Genomic DNA, 22,145 nt, shown 5'->3' on the forward strand with positions numbered 1-22,145 from the left:
TTATGATGAAAAATGCCAATATTTTGTAACCTGTCTGTGACCTCCCACAAGATCAGCACATTTTTCTACTTAAATACTCTGTGCTGCTGGGGGCTTAGATTCTCCCCCCCCCCCCCCCCCACCATCTCATTTTCAAAGTCACCAGCAGCACAGAATATTTCAGATGAGGAGTGTGCGGTGTATAGATTTACCTCTGGTTTGCTGGATTAGATGGCTTCTAGCAGAACACATGGACTCTGGCAGGTTATGCTGGGACTTGTAGTTCCCCAATTGTAGGTTGTTTAACACATTCACCTGTGGTCGCTCCTATCAACCGGCATGAGGCTGGAAGTGCTGGCAGGGTGTGCTGAGATTTGTAGTTCCACAACAGTTGAAATGCCAAGTGTAATAAGAATACTCCAAAGTAGGAGGACATGGGATGTTGGGTGATGCTGGGACTTGTAGTTCCTCACATTACAGTACTTCTGTTGTATATACTGGGCTGCACGGTGGAAGGGATTATGGAACATGCTGAGAGTTGTAGTTCCGCAAAAACGACAACACCATTTATTTTTACTAAAGGATTGCACGGAGCAGGACATTGGGGCACAGTGGTGCTCGGCTGAAGATGCGCCAAATTTTTCAATGTCGTGCACGCTGTGTGATGGGTTTGGCGCAATTTATTCCCTTTTCCCGTCTTGACACCACCTAATGGGGTTTTATACTTGAGACCAGTATTTTGCGCCACAAGACTGGCACACGCAAGTGTTAAATTTGGCGCATTTCACGACTAGACAAATGCACAGCCGCATATTTTAAGAAGACGACCCGACGTGGCGAGCATGTCGCAAATCAAGGTTCTTCCTGGCACTCGCATTAATACATTTTGCCAACGATATATGCGCCAAGAAAATAGGCTCACGAGACGCCGGAACCGAGGTGCAAAGACCATAATAAATCTGCCCCATTGCGTGTTTGGGGCATGCTGGGAGTTGTAGTTCCCCTAGTTCTACAGGTTGCACATGTCTATCCGGGTGGGCACAGGGCAGAACATCTGGATGTGGATTGGCCCGCGGCTCGGCTCACTTACAGGGGCCGGTATGAGCCACTAGGAAGGATTCAATCACTGCGAGGGTGAACGATGGTGTTCCCGTTTCGCTGGCTGTTTGCTTTCCCTCCTCCCCCGAGAGTTGCTGTTTGCTGCCAGAGCGGATTATTTTATTAATGAGAAGCAGCGCTGGCATCTCAGGATTTTGTATAGGAGGTGAATGTTTTCCAAAAGTCGCACTGGCTGAGAATCAGGCCCATAAAAATGTATTCGGCGGTCGCCACAGCTGGCGTTTCCCTGGCTGCCCGCCATCCTGACGAGGGGAAACAAAAATGTATTTGCTCTGTTTATTAACAGCAGCTTTGGCCGCAGGGCTGGCAACATGGCCGTCGATTGACCTTCTCCCACATCTGTGCCTGCATATGGAGGGGCTCGTCGTGATGTCACCAAATGCCACAGCACGTAGACTGCCAATTGGCACCGTTCCTGGCAGCCTCTCCAAGACCTTTAGCTCCAGGCGATGACCTGGAAGCCATGACTGCGGTACACTCTTATATTTGACATTGTATGGCGATATGCAAGATGTTCCTTTTTTTTTTTTTTGACCCACCGACCGCTGTGTTATTGTTTGGTTTCGCAATCTAGAATATTCGTATATATGTCATGAAAGCACAGTCCCTCCATAACGGTGACAGCCATAGTGCTCTTATAACAGATCCACAGTGCCTCCATTACCATGTCAGCCACAGTGCCTCCATAACAGTGACAGCCACAGTGCCTCCATAACAGTGACAGCCACAGTGCCTCCATAACAGTGACAGCCACAGTGCCTCCATAACAGTGACAGCCACAGTGCCTCCATAACAGTGACAGCCACAGTGCCTCCATAACGGTGACAGCCACAGTGCCTCCATAACGGTGACAGCCACAGTGACAGCCACAGTGCCTCCATAACGTTGACAGCCACAGTGCCTCCATAACGGTGACAGCCACAGTGCCAGCCACAGTGCCTCCATAACGGTGACAGCCACAGTGCCTCCATAACGGTGACAGCCACAGTGCCAGCCACAGTGCCTCCATAACGGTGACAGCCACAGTGCCTCCATAACGGTGACAGCCACAGTGCCTCCATAACGGTGACAGCCACAGTGCCTCCATAACGGTGACAGCCAAAGTGCCCCATAACGGTGACATCCACAGTATCTCCATAACCATGTCGACCACTTTGTTCTTATAAGAGTGACAGCCACATTACCCCAAAACAATGACAACCACAAACATCCTACTTATTACACTTATTCTACTTATTACACTTATTCTACTTATTCTACTTATTCCACTTATTCCACTTATTACACTTATTACACTTATCACACTTATTACACTTATTACACTTATTCCACTTATTCTACTTATTACACTTATTCTACTTATTACACTTATTCCACTTATTCTACTTATTACACTTATTCTACTTATCACACTTATTACACTTATTCTACTTATTACACTTATTACACTTATTACACTTATCACACTTATTACACTTATCACACTTATTGTACTTATTCTACTTATTACACTTATTACACTTATTACACTTATTCTACTTATTACACTTATTACACTTATTACACTTATCACACATATTCCACTTATTCTACTTATTCTACTTATTACACTTATCACACTTATCACACTTATTCCACTTATCACACTTATCACACTTATTCCACTTATTACACTTATCACACTTATTCCACTTATCACACTTATCACACTTATTACACTTATTACACTTATCACACTTATTCCACTTATTCCACTTATTACACTTATTACACTTATTCCACTTATTCTACTTATTCTACTTATTACACTTATCACACTTATTCCACTTATTCTACTTATTACACTTATTCTACTTATTACACTTATTACACTTATTACACTTATTACACTTATTCCACTTATTCCACTTATTACACTTATCACACTTATTACACTTATTACACTTATTACACTTATTACACTTATTCCACTTATTCTACTTATTACACTTATTCTACTTATTACACTTATTACACTTATTACACTTATCACACATATTCCACTTATTCTACTTATTCTACTTATTACACTTATCACACTTATCACACTTATTCCACTTATCACACTTATCACACTTATTCCACTTATTCTACTTATTACACTTATCACACTTATTACACTTATTACACTTATTACACTTATTACACTTATTCCACTTATTCTACTTATTACACTTATTCTACTTATTACACTTATTACACTTATTACACTTATTCCACTTATTCTACTTATTACACTTATTACACTTATTACACTTATTACACTTATCACACTTATCACACTTATTCCACTTATCACACTTATCACACTTATTCCACTTATTCTACTTATTACACTTATCACACTTATTACACTTATTCCACTTATTCTACTTATTACACTTATTCTACTTATTACACTTATTACACTTATTACACTTATTACACTTATTCCACTTATTCTACTTATTACACTTATTACACTTATTACACTTATTACACTTATTCTACTTATTACACTTATTACACTTATTACACTTATTACACTTATCACACTTATCACACTTATTCCACTTATCACACTTATCACACTTATTCCACTTATTCTACTTATTACACTTATCACACTTATTACACTTATTCCACTTATTCTACTTATTACACTTATTCTACTTATTACACTTATTACACTTATTACACTTATTACACTTATTCCACTTATTCTACTTATTACACTTATTACACTTATTACACTTATCACACTTATCACACTTATTCCACTTATCACACTTATTCCACTTATTCTACTTATTACACTTATCACACTTATTACACTTATTACACTTATTCTACTTATTACACTTATTACACTTATTCTACTTATTACACTTATTACACTTATTCCACTTATTCTACTTATTACACTTATTACACTTATTACACTTATTACACTTATTACACTTATTCTACTTATTACACTTATTACACTTATTCTACTTATTACACTTATTCCACTTATTCTACTTATTACACTTATTACACTTATTACACTTATTCCACTTATTCTACTTATTACACTTATCACACTTATTACACTTATTCCACTTATTCCACTTATTCTACTTATTACACTTATTACACTTATTACACTTATCACACTTATTCCACTTATTCCACTTATTCTACTTATTACACTTATTACACTTATTACACTTATTACACTTATTCCACTTATTCTACTTATTCTACTTATTACACTTATTCCACTTATTACACTTATTACACTTATTACACTTATTACACTTATTCTACTTATTACACTTATTACACTTATTACACTTATCACACTTATTACACTTATTACACTTATTCTACTTATTACACTTATTCTACTTATTACACTTATTGTACTTATTACACTTATCACACTTATTACACTTATTACACTTATTACACTTATTCTACTTATTACACTTATTCTACTTATTACACTTATTGTACTTATTACACTTATTACACTTATTACACTTATTGTACTTATTACACTTATCACACTTATTACACTTATTACACTTATTACACTTATTCTACTTATTACACTTATTCTACTTATTACACTTATTGTACTTATTACACTTATTGTACTTATTACACTTATTACACTTATTACACTTATTGTACTTATTACACTTATCACACTTATTCTACTTATTCTACTTATTCTACTTATTCTACTTATTACACTTATTACACTTATTCTACTTATTACACTTATCACACTTATTACACTTATTCCACTTATTCTACTTATTCTACTTATCACACTTATTACACTTATTACACTTATTATACTTATTACACTTATTACACTTATTACACTTATTACACTTATTCTACTTATTACACTTATTCTACTTATTGTACTTATCGTACTTATCACACTTATTACACTTATTACACTTATCACACTTATTACACTTATTACACTTATTACACTTATTCCACTTATTACACTTATTCCACTTATTACACTTATTACACTTATTACACTTATTACACTTATCGTACTTATTCCACTTATTACACTTATTACACTTATTACACTTATTACACTTATTACACTTATTACACTTATTACACTTATTCTACTTATTACACTTATTCCACTTATTACACGTATCACACTTATTACACTTATCACACTTATTACACTTATTACACTTATCACACTTATTCCACTTATTACACTTATCACACTTATCACACTTATCACACTTATCACACTTATTACACTTATCACACCTATCACACTTATTACACTTATCACACTTATCACACTTATCACACTTATCACACTTATCACACTTATCACACTTATCACACTTATTCTACTTATTACACTTATCACACTTATTACACTTATTACACTTATCACACTTATTACACTTATCACACTTATTACACTTATCACACTTATTACACTTATCACACTTATTACACTTATTACACTTATCACACTTATTCCACTTATACTTATCAGACTTCGTTTACATCTGCGTTGGGACACCGTTGATGTCTTTTATCATTTTTATTGATTTTGAGATGTCTGAAACCTTGTCCTATGGTGTGAGTATGGAATAAGCTTGCGTGGAGTGAACAGTGTCCAGAGAGTGTTGCACTATATATATTTCTTTGGTTTTTATGCTGGAGATCGAGGTTCAGATCCTGTCCGGGGAAATGGGGTCGGCAGACCGGCATTACTTCTGTGGGACTACAGGGCTAAGAAGAACCGTGAGCGCACACACTGGACTCTGGACTATTTATTACATATAGACTGGGAGAGAGTGAATTTCCGGAATACGTTGGGCGGCCTATTCAGCGCCGTTTCAGCGGTTAAATTTATGTTCAAAACAAACTATTTGTGAAGTTCCCAATCATTGTCTGTAGATTTAGCCTGTGACGAGTTACTCAAAAGTAATTGTACCAGTCCAGGTGTCTCCCGGCTTCACCGAGGAAGAAATCTCCAATTGAAATCCCATGGTGTCCGGGATACTGGAGGAGCCAGTGAGAAATCGGGTCTTTTGTGCGGCCTTTATTGCAGCATCAATGGCCTGGGATTATCCAGGATTTCCGCGAGAGCATGGCAGGAAGATCTGACTTGAGGTTGTGTAACCTGCACATTTCACCAGGACTGGGAACAGTCCCAAACACGGGGAGCGGGGAGTGGGGACTGTCCCCCCCCCCAATAGAGGAGTAGCCCCCACTCATGTCCCATGTCTACTTTATTGTGCTTCTTCTATTACATCCGCATATTCAATCTTAAAAGATGAAGCCCTTTCTCTCTCTAACTTCTTTCAGATTTTTCTTTCTTATCGGATACTGTGTGATCTCTCAAATGCACAGTACAACTTCCCACCTATTCAGTGTAACAAATCTGTCCTGATACTGGCAGAACACCTGCTCTTATCTAGTACCTATGGATGGACGCACAGTACTACTTCCCTTGTCATGTATAGAGGAAGTCTTATCCTATACCGCTCTGCACAGTACTACTTCCCATGTCATGTATAGAGGAAGTCTTATCCTATACTGCTCCGCACAGTACTACTTCTCATGTCATGTATAGAGGAAGTCTTATCCTATACCGCTCTGCACAGTACTACTTCCCATGTCATGTATAGAGGAAGTCTTATCCTATACCGCTCTGCACAGTACTACTTCCCATGTCATGTATAGAGGCAGTCTTATCCTATACTGCTCCGCACAGTACTACTTCCCATGTCATGTATAGAGGAAGTCTTATCCTATACCGCTCTGCACAGTACTACTTCCCATGTTATGTATAGAGGAAGTCTTATCCTATACCGCTCTGCACAGTACTACTTCCCATGTTATGTATAGAGGCAGTCTTATCCTATACTGCTCCGCACAGTACTACTTCTCATGTCATGTATAGAGGAAGTCTTATCCTATACTGCTCCGCACAGTACTACTTCCCATGTCATGTATAGAGGAAGTCTTATCCTATACCGCTCTGCACAGTACTACTTCTCATGTTATGTATAGAGGCAGTCTTATCCTATACTGCTCCGCACAGTACTACTTCTCATGTCATGTATATAGTATATATTACTTCGTTCCTCTGACCCTGTATCTATAGTCTCCTCCGCACAGTACTACTTCTCATGTTCTGTATATAGTATATATTACTTCGGTCCTCTGACCCTGTATCTATAGTCTCCTCCGCACAGTACTGCTTCTCATGTTCTGTATATAGTATATATTACTTCGCTCCTCTGATCCTGTATCTATAGTCTCCTCCGCACAGTACTACTTCTCATGTTCTGTATATAGTATATATTACTTCGCTCCTCTGACCCTGTATCTATAGTCTCCTCCGCACAGTACTACTTCTCATGTTCTGTATATAGTATATATTACTTCGCTCCTCTGACCCTGTATCTATAGTCTCCTCCGCACAGTACTGCTTCTCATGTTCTGTATATAGTATATATTACTTCGGTCCTCTGACCCTGTATCTGTAGTCTCCTCCGCACAGTACTACTTCTCATGTTCTGTATATAGTATATATTACTTCGCTCCTCTGACCCTGTATCTATAGTCTCCTCCGCACAGTACTACTTCTCATGTTCTGTATATAGTATATATTACTTCGCTCCTCTGACCCTGTATCTATAGTCTCCTCCGCACAGTACTACTTCTCATGTTCTGTATATAGTATATATTACTTCGCTCCTCTGACCCTGTATCTATAGTCTCCTCCGCACAGTACTACTTCTCATGTTCTGTATATAGTATATATTACTTCGGTCCTCTGACCCTGTATCTATAGTCTCCTCCGCACAGTACTACTTCTCATGTTCTGTATATAGTATATATTACTTCGCTCCTCTGACCCTGTATCTATAGTCTCCTCCGCACAGTACTACTTCTCATGTTCTGTATATAGTATATATTACTTCGCTCCTCTGACCCTGTATCTATAGTCTCCTCCGCACAGTACTACTTCTCATGTTCTGTATATAGTATATATTACTTCGCTCCTCTGATCCTGTATCTATAGTCTCCTCCGCACAGTACTGCTTCTCATGTTCTGTATATAGTATATATTACTTCGCTCCTCTGACCCTGTATCTATAGTCTCCTCCGCACAGTACTGCTTCTCATGTTCTGTATATAGTATATATTACTTCGCTCCTCTGACCCTGTATCTATAGTCTCCTCCGCACAGTACTACTTCTCATGTTCTGTATATAGTATATATTACTTTTCTCCTCTGACCCTGTATCTATAGTCTCCTCCGCACAGTACTACTTCTCATGTTCTGTATATAGTATATATTACTTCGCTCCTCTGACCCTGTATCTATAGTCTCCTCCGCACAGTACTACTTCTCATGTTCTGTATATAGTATATATTACTTCGGTCCTCTGACCCTGTATCTATAGTCTCCTCCGCACAGTACTACTTCTCATGTTCTGTATATATTACTTCGCTCCTCTGACCCTGTATCTATAGTCTCCTCCGCACAGTACTACTTCTCATGTTCTGTATATAGTATATATTACTTCGGTCCTGTGACCCTGTATCTATAGTCTCCTCCGCACAGTACTACTTCTCATGTTCTGTATATAGTATATATTACTTCGGTCCTCTAACCCTGTATCTATAGTCTCCTCCGCACAGTACTACTTCTCATGTTCTGTATATAGTATATATTACTTCGCTCCTCTGACCCTGTATCTATAGTCTCCTCCGCACAGTACTACTTCTCATGTTCTGTATATAGTATATATTACTTCGCTCCTCTGACCCTGTATCTATAGTCTCCTCCGCACAGTACTACTTCTCATGTTCTGTATATAGTATATATTACTTCGCTCCTCTGACCCTGTATCTATAGTCTCCTCCGCACAGTACTACTTCTCATGTTCTGTATATAGTATATATTACTTCGCTCCTCTGACCCTGTATCTATAGTCTCCTCCGCACAGTACTACTTCTCATGTTCTGTATATAGTATATATTACTTCGCTCCTCTGACCCTGTATCTATAGTCTCCTCCGCACAGTACTACTTCTCATGTTCTGTATATAGTATATATTACTTCGCTCCTCTGACCCTGTATCTATAGTCTCCTCCGCACAGTACTACTTCTCATGTTCTGTATATAGTATATATTACTTCGCTCCTCTGACCCTGTATCTATAGTCTCCTCCGCACAGTACTACTTCTCATGTTCTGTATATAGTATATATTACTTCGCTCCTCTGACCCTGTATCTATAGTCTCCTCCGCACAGTACTACTTCTCATGTTCTGTATATAGTATATATTACTTCGCTCCTCTGACCCTGTATCTATAGTCTCCTCCGCACAGTACTACTTCTCATGTTCTGTATATAGTATATATTACTTCGGTCCTCTGACCCTGTATCTATAGTCTCCTTCGCACAGTACTACTTCTCATGTTCTGTATATAGTATATATTACTTCTGTACTCTGACCCTGTATCTATAGTCTCCTCCGCACAGTACTACTTCTCATGTTCTGTATATAGTATATATTACTTCGCTCCTCTGACCCTGTATCTATAGTGTCCTCCGCACAGTACTACTTCTCATGTTCTGTATATAGTATATATTACTTCGCTCCTCTGACCCTGTATCTATAGTCTCCTCCGCACAGTACTACTTCTCATGTTCTGTATATAGTATATATTACTTCGCTCCTCTGACCCTGTATCTATAGTCTCCTCCGCACAGTACTACTTCTCATGTTCTGTATATAGTATATATTACTTCGCTCCTCTGACCCTGTATCTATAGTCTCCTCCGCACAGTACTACTTCTCATGTTCTGTATATAGTATATATTACTTCGGTCCTCTGACCCTGTATCTATAGTCTCCTCCGCACAGTACTACTTCTCATGTTCTGTATATAGTATATATTACTTCGCTCCTCTGACCCTGTATCTATAGTCTCCTCCGCACAGTACTACTTCTCATGTTCTGTATATAGTATATATTACTTCTGTCCTCTGACCCTGTATCTATAGTCTCCTCCGCACAATACTACTTCTCATGTTATGTATATAGTATATATTACTTCGGTCCTGTGACCCTGTATCTATAGTCTCCTCCGCACAGTACTGCTTCTCATGTTCTGTATATAGTATATATTACTTCGCTCCTCTGATCCTGTATCTATAGTCTCCTCCGCACAGTACTACTTCTCATGTTCTGTATATAGTATATATTACTTCGCTCCTCTGACCCTGTATCTATAGTCTCCTCCGCACAGTACTACTTCTCATGTTCTGTATATAGTATATATTACTTCGCTCCTCTGACCCTGTATCTATAGTCTCCTCCGCACAGTACTACTTCTCATGTCATGTATATAGTATATATTACTTCGTTCCTCTGACCCTGTATCTATAGTCTCCTCCGCACAGTACTGCTTCTCATGTTCTGTATATAGTATATATTACTTCTGTACTCTGACCCTGTATCTATAGTCTCCTCCGCACAGTACTGCTTCTCATGTTCTGTATATAGTATATATTACTTCTGTCCTCTGACCCTGTATCTATAGTCTCCTCCGCACAGTACTACTTCTCATGTTCTGTATATAGTATATATTACTTCGCTCCTCTGACCCTGTATCTATAGTCTCCTCCGCACAGTACTACTTCTCATGTTCTGTATATAGTATATATTACTTCGCTCCTCTGACCCTGTATCTATAGTCTCCTCCGCACAGTACTACTTCTCATGTTCTGTATATAGTATATATTACTTCGTTCCTCTGACCCTGTATCTATAGTCTCCTCCGCACAGTACTACTTCTCATGTTCTGTATATAGTATATATTACTTCGCTCCTCTGACCCTGTATCTATAGTCTCCTCCGCACAGTACTGCTTCTCATGTTCTGTATATAGTATATATTACTTCGCTCCTCTGACCCTGTATCTATAGTCTCCTCCGCACAGTACTGCTTCTCATGTTCTGTATATAGTATATATTACTTCTGTCCTCTGACCCTGTATCTATAGTCTCCTCCGCACAGTACTACTTCTCATGTTCTGTATATAGTATATATTACTTCTGTCCTCTGACCCTGTATCTATAGTCGCCTCCGCACAGTACTGCTTCTCATGTTCTGTATATAGTATATATTACTTCGCTCCTCTGACCCTGTATCTATAGTCTCCTCCGCACAGTACTGCTTCTCATGTTCTGTATATAGTATATATTACATCGCTCCTCTGACCCTGTATCTATAGTCTCCTCCGCACAGTACTGCTTGTCATGTTCTGTATATAGTATATATTACTTCGCTCCTCTGACCCTGTATCTATAGTCTCCTCCGCACAATACTACTTCTCATGTTATGTATATAGTATATATTACTTCGGTCCTGTGACCCTGTATCTATAGTCTCCTCCGCACAGTACTACTTCTCATGTTCTGTATATAGTATATATTACTTCGGTCCTCTGACCCTGTATCTATAGTCTCCTCCGCACAGTACTACTTCTCATGTTCTGTATATAGTATATATTACTTCGCTCCTCTGACCCTGTATCTATAGTCTCCTCCGCACAGTACTACTTCTCATGTTCTGTATATAGTATATATTACTTCTGTCCTGTGACCCTGTATCTATAGTCTCCTCCGCACAGTACTACTTCTCATGTTCTGTATATAGTATATATTACTTCGCTCCTCTGACCCTGTATCTATAGTCTCCTCCGCACAGTACTACTTCTCATGTTCTGTATATAGTATATATTACTTCGCTCCTCTGACCCTGTATCTATAGTCTCCTCCGCACAGTACTACTTCTCATGTTCTGTATATAGTATATATTACTTCTGTCCTCTGACTCTGTATCTATAGTCTCCTCCGCACAGTACTACTTCTCATGTTCTGTATATAGTATATATTACTTCGCTCCTCTGACCCTGTATCTATAGTCGCCTCCGCACAGTACTACTTCTCATGTTCTGTATATAGTATATATTACTTCGCTCCTCTGACCCTGTATCTATAGTCTCCTCCGCACAGTACTACTTCTCATGTTCTGTATATAGTATATATTACTTCGCTCCTCTGACCCTGTATCTATAGTCTCCTCCGCACAGTACTACTTCTCATGTTCTGTATATAGTATATATTACTTCTGTCCTCTGACTCTGTATCTATAGTCTCCGCACAGTACTACTTCTCATGTTCTGTATATAGTATATATTACTTCGCTCCTCTGACCCTGTATCTATAGTCTCCTCCGCACAGTACTACTTCTCATGTTCTGTATACAGTATATATTACTTCGCTCCTCTGACCTGTATCTATAGTCTCCTCCGCACAGTACTACTTCTCATGTTCTGTATATAGTATATATTACTTCGCTCCTCTGATCCTGTATCTATAGTCTCCTCCGCACAGTACTACTTCTCATGTTCTGTATATAGTATATATTACTTCGCTCCTCTGACCCTGTATCTATAGTCTCCTCCGCACAGTACTGCTTCTCATGTTCTGTATATAGTATATATTACTTCGCTCCTCTGACCCTGTATCTATAGTCTCCTCCGCACAGTACTACTTCTCATGTTCTGTATATAGTATATATTACTTCGCTCCTCTGACCCTGTATCTATAGTCTCCTCCGCACAGTACTGCTTCTCATGTTCTGTATATAGTATATATTACTTCGCTCCTCTGACCCTGTATCTATAGTCTCCTCCGCACAGTACTACTTCTCATGTTCTGTATATAGTATATATTACTTCGCTCCTCTGACCCTGTATCTATAGTCTCCTCCGCACAGTACTACTTCTCATGTTCTGTATATAGTATATATTACTTCGCTCCTCTGACCCTGTATCTATAGTCTCCTCCGCACAGTACTACTTCTCATGTTCTGTATATAGTATATATTACTTCTGTCCTCTGACTCTGTATCTATAGTCTCCTCCGCACAGTACTACTTCTCATGTTCTGTATATAGTATATATTACTTCGCTCCTCTGACCCTGTATCTATAGTCGCCTCCGCACAGTACTACTTCTCATGTTCTGTATATAGTATATATTACTTCGCTCCTCTGACCCTGTATCTATAGTCTCCTCCGCACAGTACTACTTCTCATGTTCTGTATATAGTATATATTACTTCGCTCCTCTGACCCTGTATCTATAGTCTCCTCCGCACAGTACTACTTCTCATGTTCTGTATATAGTATATATTACTTCTGTCCTCTGACTCTGTATCTATAGTCTCCTCCGCACAGTACTACTTCTCATGTTCTGTATATAGTATATATTACTTCGCTCCTCTGACCCTGTATCTATAGTCGCCTCCGCACAGTACTACTTCTCATGTTCTGTATATAGTATATATTACTTCGCTCCTCTGACCCTGTATCTATAGTCTCCTCCGCACAGTACTACTTCTCATGTTCTGTATATAGTATATATTACTTCGCTCCTCTGACCCTGTATCTATAGTCTCCTCCGCACAGTACTACTTCTCATGTTCTGTATATAGTATATATTACTTCGCTCCTCTGACCCTGTATCTATAGTCTCCTCCGCACAGTACTGCTTCTCATGTTCTGTATATAGTATATATTACTTCGCTCCTCTGACCCTGTATCTATAGTCTCCTCCGCACAGTACTACTTCTCATGTTCTGTATATAGTATATATTACTTCGCTCCTCTGACCCTGTATCTATAGTCTCCTCCGCACAGTACTGCTTCTCATGTTCTGTATATAGTATATATTACTTCGCTCCTCTGACCCTGTATCTATAGTCTCCTCCGCACAGTACTACTTCTCATGTTCTGTATATAGTATATATTACTTCGCTCCTCTGACCCTGTATCTATAGTCTCCTCCGCACAGTACTACTTCTCATGTTCTGTATATAGTATATATTACTTCGCTCCTCTGACCCTGTATCTATAGTCTCCTCCGCACAGTACTACTTATCATGTTCTGTATATAGTATATATTACTTCGCTCCTCTGACCCTGTATCTATAGTCTCCTCCGCACAGTACTGCTTCTCATGTTCTGTATATAGTATATATTACTTCGCTCCTCTGACCCTGTATCTATAGTCTCCTCCGCACAGTACTACTTCTCATGTTCTGTATATAGTATATATTACTTCGCTCCTCTGACCCTGTATCTATAGTCTCCTCCGCACAGTACTACTTCTCATGTTCTGTATATAGTATATATTACTTCGCTCCTCTGACCCTGTATCTATAGTCTCCTCCGCACAGTACTACTTATCATGTTCTGTATATAGTATATATTACTTCGCTCCTCTGACCCTGTATCTATAGTCTCCTCCGCACAGTACTACTTCTCATGTTCTGTATATAGTATATATTACTTCGCTCCTCTGACCCTGTATCTATAGTCTCCTCCGCACAGTACTGCTTCTCATGTTCTGTATATAGTATATATTACTTCTGTCCTCTGACCCTGTATCTATAGTCTCCTCCGCACAGTACTACTTCTCATGTTCTGTATATAGTATATATTACTTCGCTCCTCTGACCCTGTATCTATAGTCTCCTCCGCACAGTACTACTTCTCATGTTCTGTATATAGTATATATTACTTCGCTCCTCTGACCCTGTATCTATAGTCTCCTCCGCACAGTACTACTTCTCATGTTCTGTATATAGTATATATTACTTCGCTCCTCTGACCCTGTATCTATAGTCTCCTCCGCACAGTACTACTTATCATGTTCTGTATATAGTATATATTACTTCGCTCCTCTGACCCTGTATCTATAGTCTCCTCCGCACAGTACTACTTCTCATGTTCTGTATATAGTATATATTACTTCGCTCCTCTGACCCTGTATCTATAGTCTCCTCCGCACAGTACTGCTTCTCATGTTCTGTATATAGTATATATTACTTCTGTCCTCTGACCCTGTATCTATAGTCTCCTCCGCACAGTACTGCTTGTCATGTTCTGTATATAGTATATATTACTTCGGTCCTGTGACCCTGTATCTATAGTCTCCTCCGCACAGTACTACTTCTCATGTTCTGTATATAGTATATATTACTTCGCTCCTCTGACCCTGTATCTATAGTCTCCTCCGCACAGTACTACTTCCCACATTCAGTCTACACAATGCTCCCTGTATCAGTCCTTCTTGCTCCTCATTCATATTTCCGTCTTCTTCGCCCCGTACGTCTTGGCAGCGCGGCGTTCTTCGCTTCTGTGCCGTCCTCGTACTGTGAATGTTTATCCGCGAGCGGAGGAGCCGGAGCCAAGGAGCGAGCAGGAACAATGTCATCGTCTTCATGAGAACCTCTCCAGCACGCAGGGATCCGGATAGTTAAAGGATGAGGCCGATGATTTTTAAGGGAGAGGGCGCCAGCTTCAGTTGGCTCGATGCATAAGTAACGTACAGTTGGCACGGACCACATTGGCATGGATGCGGCGGTATCCTGACATTTTCTTGCCAAGGGAAAGGAACAGGAGCCAGAGAGGAGGAGGAGGAGGATGAGGGGGGTGATTGTGCAGTCCTCACATGTCTTGTAAGAGTCTGATCTACGAGGCGGCGGCGGCGCGGTTCAAGCTGCGCTGCCAGGACCGGCAACCAAAATAGGTTTTGTAGCAGTCGGTCGGCATGAGGTGAATGTAGAAGAGGGCGGGCTGGATGGGGCAGCACCTCAAATGGCCTGAGGCGGTGGGAAACCTATACTGACCAGCGTATGCAGCCTATAGCACTTGTGGAACTACAAGTCCCAGCATGCCCCGGTGTCTTGTAGTACAACCACCGCAGAAGCCGGGCTGTAGGTTCTTGGTGTCTGAGGGGTCCCAAAAGCCCCTCTGCCCCATAAGACACCAGTAATATAAATGGCACATGCTGAGATATTCCAGCGTTTCTTTGTTCTATCCGTCTACGGGAAAGCTGGGTATCAATCAATATGGCCGCCATTACAGCTCCCGCGGAAGTTGCCGTCTAGATCGTCTTTACTTCTGAATGGCAAACCAGGGATAGAAGAGCTGAGGTTGTATCACTGCATTACTGGTGTCTGTTCAGAGTCCTGGGAAAGCTGGGTGAAAACCCCTGTGGGAGCTGTGGCCATATAGATGGTCACATAGATATTGCTCCATAATGGCTGAATAGATTGACTGAAGAGGATGACTTTAGAGGCACCCAGCTTTTCTAGAGCCCTGAATGGCAAATCTGATAAGTAGTGAATATATATGGGCCGGGGGGGGTTGTATCAATGACTGATTTTTTATGCTGGGGAATAGGAAATTTGGGTGGAAAAACCCCTGTAGGAGCTGTAATGGCGGCCATATTGGTTGTCACCCAGCTTTCCCAGAAGCAGATATAATGGATTTAGACTTTAGAGGATGAGTGAAGGATTTATATTTATTGGAGACTATTTGGTTATAGGGGAAATGTTTAATAATATTAATAGTAAGGCCGGGATTTACGCCATCCAGCCATTAACCAATTAGAAGATGTGACTTGAGATACAGGGTTGTTCCAGCCAATCAGAGGCCAAGCATCAAATTCTTGAATTATTAAATGTTACTCAATGTATCTATTTACTTCTGTAGATACATTTATATCTGTATACTCAGCAAGTGATGATGTCATCTCTTAAAGGGGATGTCCATCCTATGCAGAAACAAATCTTGGGGGTGTGGTCTTTTTCACGGGAGCCCCGCCCATACCTAAACAGCTGTTTATTGTGCAAATCTGATCTGCCAACATCTCTGCTGTGCCCCTTTATAGCACTGCTGCCCACTTATGTGGTAGAGGGGTCTTTGGGTGGCCTCGAGAATCGGGGCCTGGAAAACAATTGGTTAATATGGATCCTTTAAGCAGGCGTTGGCTGCTGTGATATGTAACAATTAGATAACGTGATTGTTTTTGGCACAGCCTCTGATTGGCTGAAATCCAGCAAAGTCTCTCATACCGCTCATTCTAATTGGCTGACGTAAGCGGCTGTCCGGAGTAACAACGGGGTCAGGAATTCCCTCCGGTCTATTATAAATTGTATTAATAGAGTCTTCTGTCATTCTAACCATTTTAGGGAAAGCTGGGTTGTCACCCAGCTTTCCCAGACTACTGGTTGATGCATTGATGCTGCGCTGCTAGGCGGATTTTCTGGTCTGTTCCCCATAACTTCTTGAATCGTCCTCTGTGAAATGGTTAAAACTTAGAAAAAAAAGTTTATCTGATTTTGGAAAAGCTGGGTGACAACCAATATGGCCGTCAGTTTGGTTCCTACAGCTTTGATTTTCCTCACAATGGAAAACCTATCAACTTATGTACAGATAGTTTTATTAATTCATTGGCAGACCTCATCTGTCAAGATTTGCCATTCAGGACTCTAGGAAAGCTGAGTGACAGCTCATTTTATCAGCTATCTCTTAGTTATATCTGTAAGGATTGGCTCTTTTAGAAGTTTGGGAGTTCTGGGTGACCACCTCTGAGAGAGCGGATATACAGGACACATTGGTTGTCACCCAGATTATTTCTTAAAGGGACCACGTGCTTTATATTTGAGGCAATGCAGACATTGAGGGACTGGTGGTGTCCTGCTTTTCTTTCATCCCTGGGAAAGCTGGGTGACCATCAATATAATTACCATTACAGTTCCTACAGGGGTCTTCACCCAGCTTTCCTATTCTGTCATTGACACAACACCCCTGCTCATATATATTTACCACTTGGGCTCTCGGAAAGCTGGGTGACTCTTAAGCTGCCCTCTTCCGTCAAAAATAGTTATTCAAATATCTATTTTTATTGTTTCTGGAAAATCTATGTGACAACCATTATAGCCACTTCTTCGACATGGGTTGTCACCCAGCTTTTCCAGACTCCTGAACAGCAAATCTGCCTCATATTATGACCCAGCTTTCCCGGAAAGACATAGAACAATGGCCTCGAATTTGACACCAGTGGATTACTTAAGGACATTTTGCTGGAAATTTTTGTTTTTAAAGGGGAAATCCCTTTTGATCACGAATGATCGCCCGAACCGCGCTCTTGAGGCTTGTTAATGGCGTTTTCGTGTTTTCTGGTTCGGTCTCCTTCCATCTCGTTGCCAGTTGTCATATCGGTCGGCATAAATCGTTTTTAATATGATGAGCCGTCCCTTTAAAAATAATCCAATTGTTCCAGGATGTTTTCGTAGACGTCGGCAGCTTGCCACCGAGGCCGCGACCGTTCCAGCAACAGGTCTCTGTGTGTAAACTGCGCGTACGGCGTCCTGCTGAGCCAATAATAGGCTCTGTATTAATTCCAGGTTTTACATAAATCACAAGTCGCTCAGGGCGGCCAAGATACACGATCCTATCTTCAGCGCGCCGGGCCAGTGAGAACGTAATACCGCGTCATGTTACATAACACGCAGCCCGGTATATTTATAAACTCCACTTCACACCGTCCGCATGACAGCCCGCTCCCTTACACCGCTTATCTGATCAAATGTAGGCCAAAAAGCCCCTGTAAATACGAGATCACGTACATTGGGGGACGGGGGGGGGGGGGGCACTTATTTAAGTGACTATGCTAGCTATACATAGCAGGCTGACCCTGATGGATATGTAGTATGGGAGGCCTTATATGGCTGCATTTAAAGGGCATTTCCATCTAAAATCAGAAAAACCTAAAAAATATAAATCCTTGAAAAGTAATCTGCCTCTAAGGAAAGCTGGGTGACCCTTTAGATTCCTGGCTGACAAATCGACCTAGTAATATAAGGGGTACAAGGCTTGTAGCCATATAACTGCACAGTTAGAGGGATTTGCTGTTCAGAAGTCTGGGAGAGCCGGTGACCACCGCTGAGTGAGCGGTTATCCAGGACACATTGGTTGTCACCCAGATTATATCTTAAAGGGACACGTGCTTTATATTTTTCCGACAATGTAGATGTTGAGCTCTGAGATAATAACTCCGGCTCAAGTCCCTGTCATCTGAATAGGGGCTTAGTAACGATATTACATGTCGTTCACTGATAGAGAAGAAGAAGCTGCCATCTGAGAGTCATTATGTTCTCCAATAAAGGAGGAGCAGCTGTAATCTGACAGTTACTCATTTCCCTCACGGAGGAGGAGCAACTGTCATGTAGAACTCATTCAATTCCCTAATAGAGGAGGAACAGCTGTCACCTGGCAGTGATTCAGATTCCTACCTGACAGTGATTTAGATCCCTAATTGAGGTAGAGCTGCTGTCATTTGACAGTCACTCCATTCCCTTATAGGGGAGCAGCTTAGTTTGTTCACAAATTAAGAAGGAGCAGCTGTCACCTGACAATTGCCCGATAAAGGTGGAGGTGCTGTCATTTGACAGTGACTAATTTTACTAATAGAGGTGAAGCTGCTGTCACCTAGAACTTATTCAGTTCCCTAATGGAGGAGGAACAGCTGTCACCTGACCGTTACTCAGTACCGTGACAGAGGTGAAGTTGCTCTTCTTCTGATCGAGGCGGAACGGCTGTCATCAAGCAGCCATTCATTTCCCTGATACAAGAGCAGCAGCTGTCATTCACTTCCTTAGAGCTGCTATATGACAATCATTTAATTCCAAGACAAAGAAGGAGCGGCTGTCATCTGACAGTCATCAACATCCCTCTCATAGTGCCCTTTTATAGAGGGATGGGGACTCGGCACTAAAAGGGAGGCCCCACCGTTTAATATGAGCCTTGACGCCCCCTCTTCTCTATGAGAGGAGCCTTTGTTATACTTCGATTGGATAAGCTACAAATACTGAGTGATTATATTGTGTTCATGACAGGAAGACTCTTCAAAGTTAAATGCCAGCTGCAGCCCGAAACAACGACTTCAAAGGGGACCCCCGGGAAAACAATATATAAGAAATCTTGAAGACAACTATCATTTCTTGACACAATGTGCGATGTTCCTTTTGTTCTCTGTCAATAGCCCTTCTTGTATCACAGCGAACATGTTACTTTTTATCTTAAATTGATTCTGTGCTTGTGATCTCATCGGATTGAGGACGCTGGTGCTTTATGCTGTTGCTGTGTTTGCTAAACTAGGATTTACAAGATAATTATGTAGGTTACTATGTAACAAGGGCAAAGGCACCATAGAGGCATCAAATGCAGTTGCTATGGAGAAAAGGGGCTCCTTAGAAAAACCCACCAGAAAGTTATGCTGCTTTTCTCTTCTACAAAGAATTGGTGGAGAATGCGGGCACTGATCTGAGCCCTATATGATTGGGTTGTATGATTGTGCACAACACCAATAAGGAGGGGGCACTTTTATTTATTTTTGATGACCTGTTTACTTGATGCAGACCTCTGTTGAGTTATTATATATCGTGCTTCTACCTAGAAACCGGTGGAATTGCCGTTGGACCTATCTACGTTGCCGTTTTTAGCCAGTTATGATCAGGAGATTCCGAGGATCTCTACTTTTAGATATCTTCTGACTTGTCAAAAGAAAGAATATAATTTGGACATGAGCTAAATCCCCAGAATTCCCAGAATGGAAGGGTCTCGTCACTCAAAAGGTCCCTCTGCCCCATAGAAGGAGAACAGTACTATTGGGGGGTCCTTAGACAGATTTTGAATTGGGACCCAGGAGAATCAATTTACCCATCTGATTAGATTAGAAGATCCTGGTTATGGAAGAGCTGAGATGGTTTAGGCGCTGAACTGACTTACACGGACCACTTTGTTCTGATCACCAGAGAACATCCCAGTTGATGGACCTCCACCAATCTCATCTCCTAACACGTCCCTATGATGGACAGAAGATAACGATACGGTGACGTCTTATGTTTCTCCTAGGATTGTTGGCATTACACAGAGGTTTTCCAATATTCGAGAAGCTTTTAAGTCTATGCATAGTCCTCTGGAGCTCCCCATACAAGACAAGGAGACAACAATAACTTGGGTACTTCTAATTGTTGCCCATGTTTTTTTTGTATTTGGTGGTGATACACATGAGGTCGAAGTCATCCGAACGCAACAATTTTGATGGGCTCTTCCTACTATCTAATGTGTATAGGGGGATTCTGTCTAGAGGCGTAGCTAGGGATTTAGCACAGAGTGGGTGAAACACATCTGAGTGGACCCCAACCCAGTGTGCCCGCCACACAGTATAATGACCCTATGGTTGCCCCCTCACAAAATAATGCTCCCATAGCTGACCCCACACAGCATAATGACCCCTTAGTGCCCCCCCCCCACATTGTATAATGACCCCTTAGCGCCGCACACACAGTACAATGGCCCCATAGCTGCCCCCACACAGTATAATACCCTAAAGCTGCCCCCACACAGTATAACTACCCATTAGTTCCCCCATACAGTATAATACCCCCATAACTGTCCTCCACACCATATAATGCCCCCATAGCTGCCCCGTACAGTACAATGGCCCCATAGCTGCCCACATGCAGTATAATGCTACATACCTGCCCCTACACAGTATAATGCCCCACGGTGCCTAGTAAAAAAAAATTATAATATTTACCTATACCCGCTAACAGCTAGCATTACATAGTGAATGCTGGAGATGGGAGCCGTCAGCTCCCTGCTCCAGCATTGGATTTAACTGTATCTGCATCCTGAAGACGCATATGCAGTTGAAACCGGGACATGCCACCAATGGGGGACCGGTCCTGGGCCTCACCATCTCAGTGGGCACGGGACCACTGCCACCCTTGCTAGAAAATTTTATATCGTCACATTATCAAAAAGACAGAAATAAACTTTTTGGGAAGATTTTGTCATTTTTGTGATGGATTGTATTATGGTTGGGCTTCCTCCAACCTTGCGGATAGGACCACCCCGGCCATGGACCTTAGATGAAAGTATGTAGGAATGCAAACCATCCCGTTTCCTCCAATTTTAAAATGCCGATTCCCAACAGATATCCGGAGAAGACTGGACCGGCCCAGTTGAACTTTGACGGCGATTGAGGAATATCTGCCGACCAACAAGGGAACGTCACACAATTTT

General features: G+C 41.0%; 1 protein-coding gene across 4 annotated transcripts in view; it reads left to right on the top strand.

Annotated features, from left to right (window-relative positions):
* The window catches only part of NCOA1 (nuclear receptor coactivator 1), a 203,083-nt gene that overhangs the window by 62,115 nt on the left and 118,823 nt on the right, over positions 1-22,145 (top strand). The gene's annotated exons all lie outside the window — the stretch shown is intronic.

The sequence above is a fragment of the Rhinoderma darwinii genome, chromosome 4 (assembly GCF_050947455.1).
Source record: "Rhinoderma darwinii isolate aRhiDar2 chromosome 4, aRhiDar2.hap1, whole genome shotgun sequence".
Taxonomy (NCBI): Eukaryota; Metazoa; Chordata; class Amphibia; order Anura; family Rhinodermatidae; genus Rhinoderma; species Rhinoderma darwinii.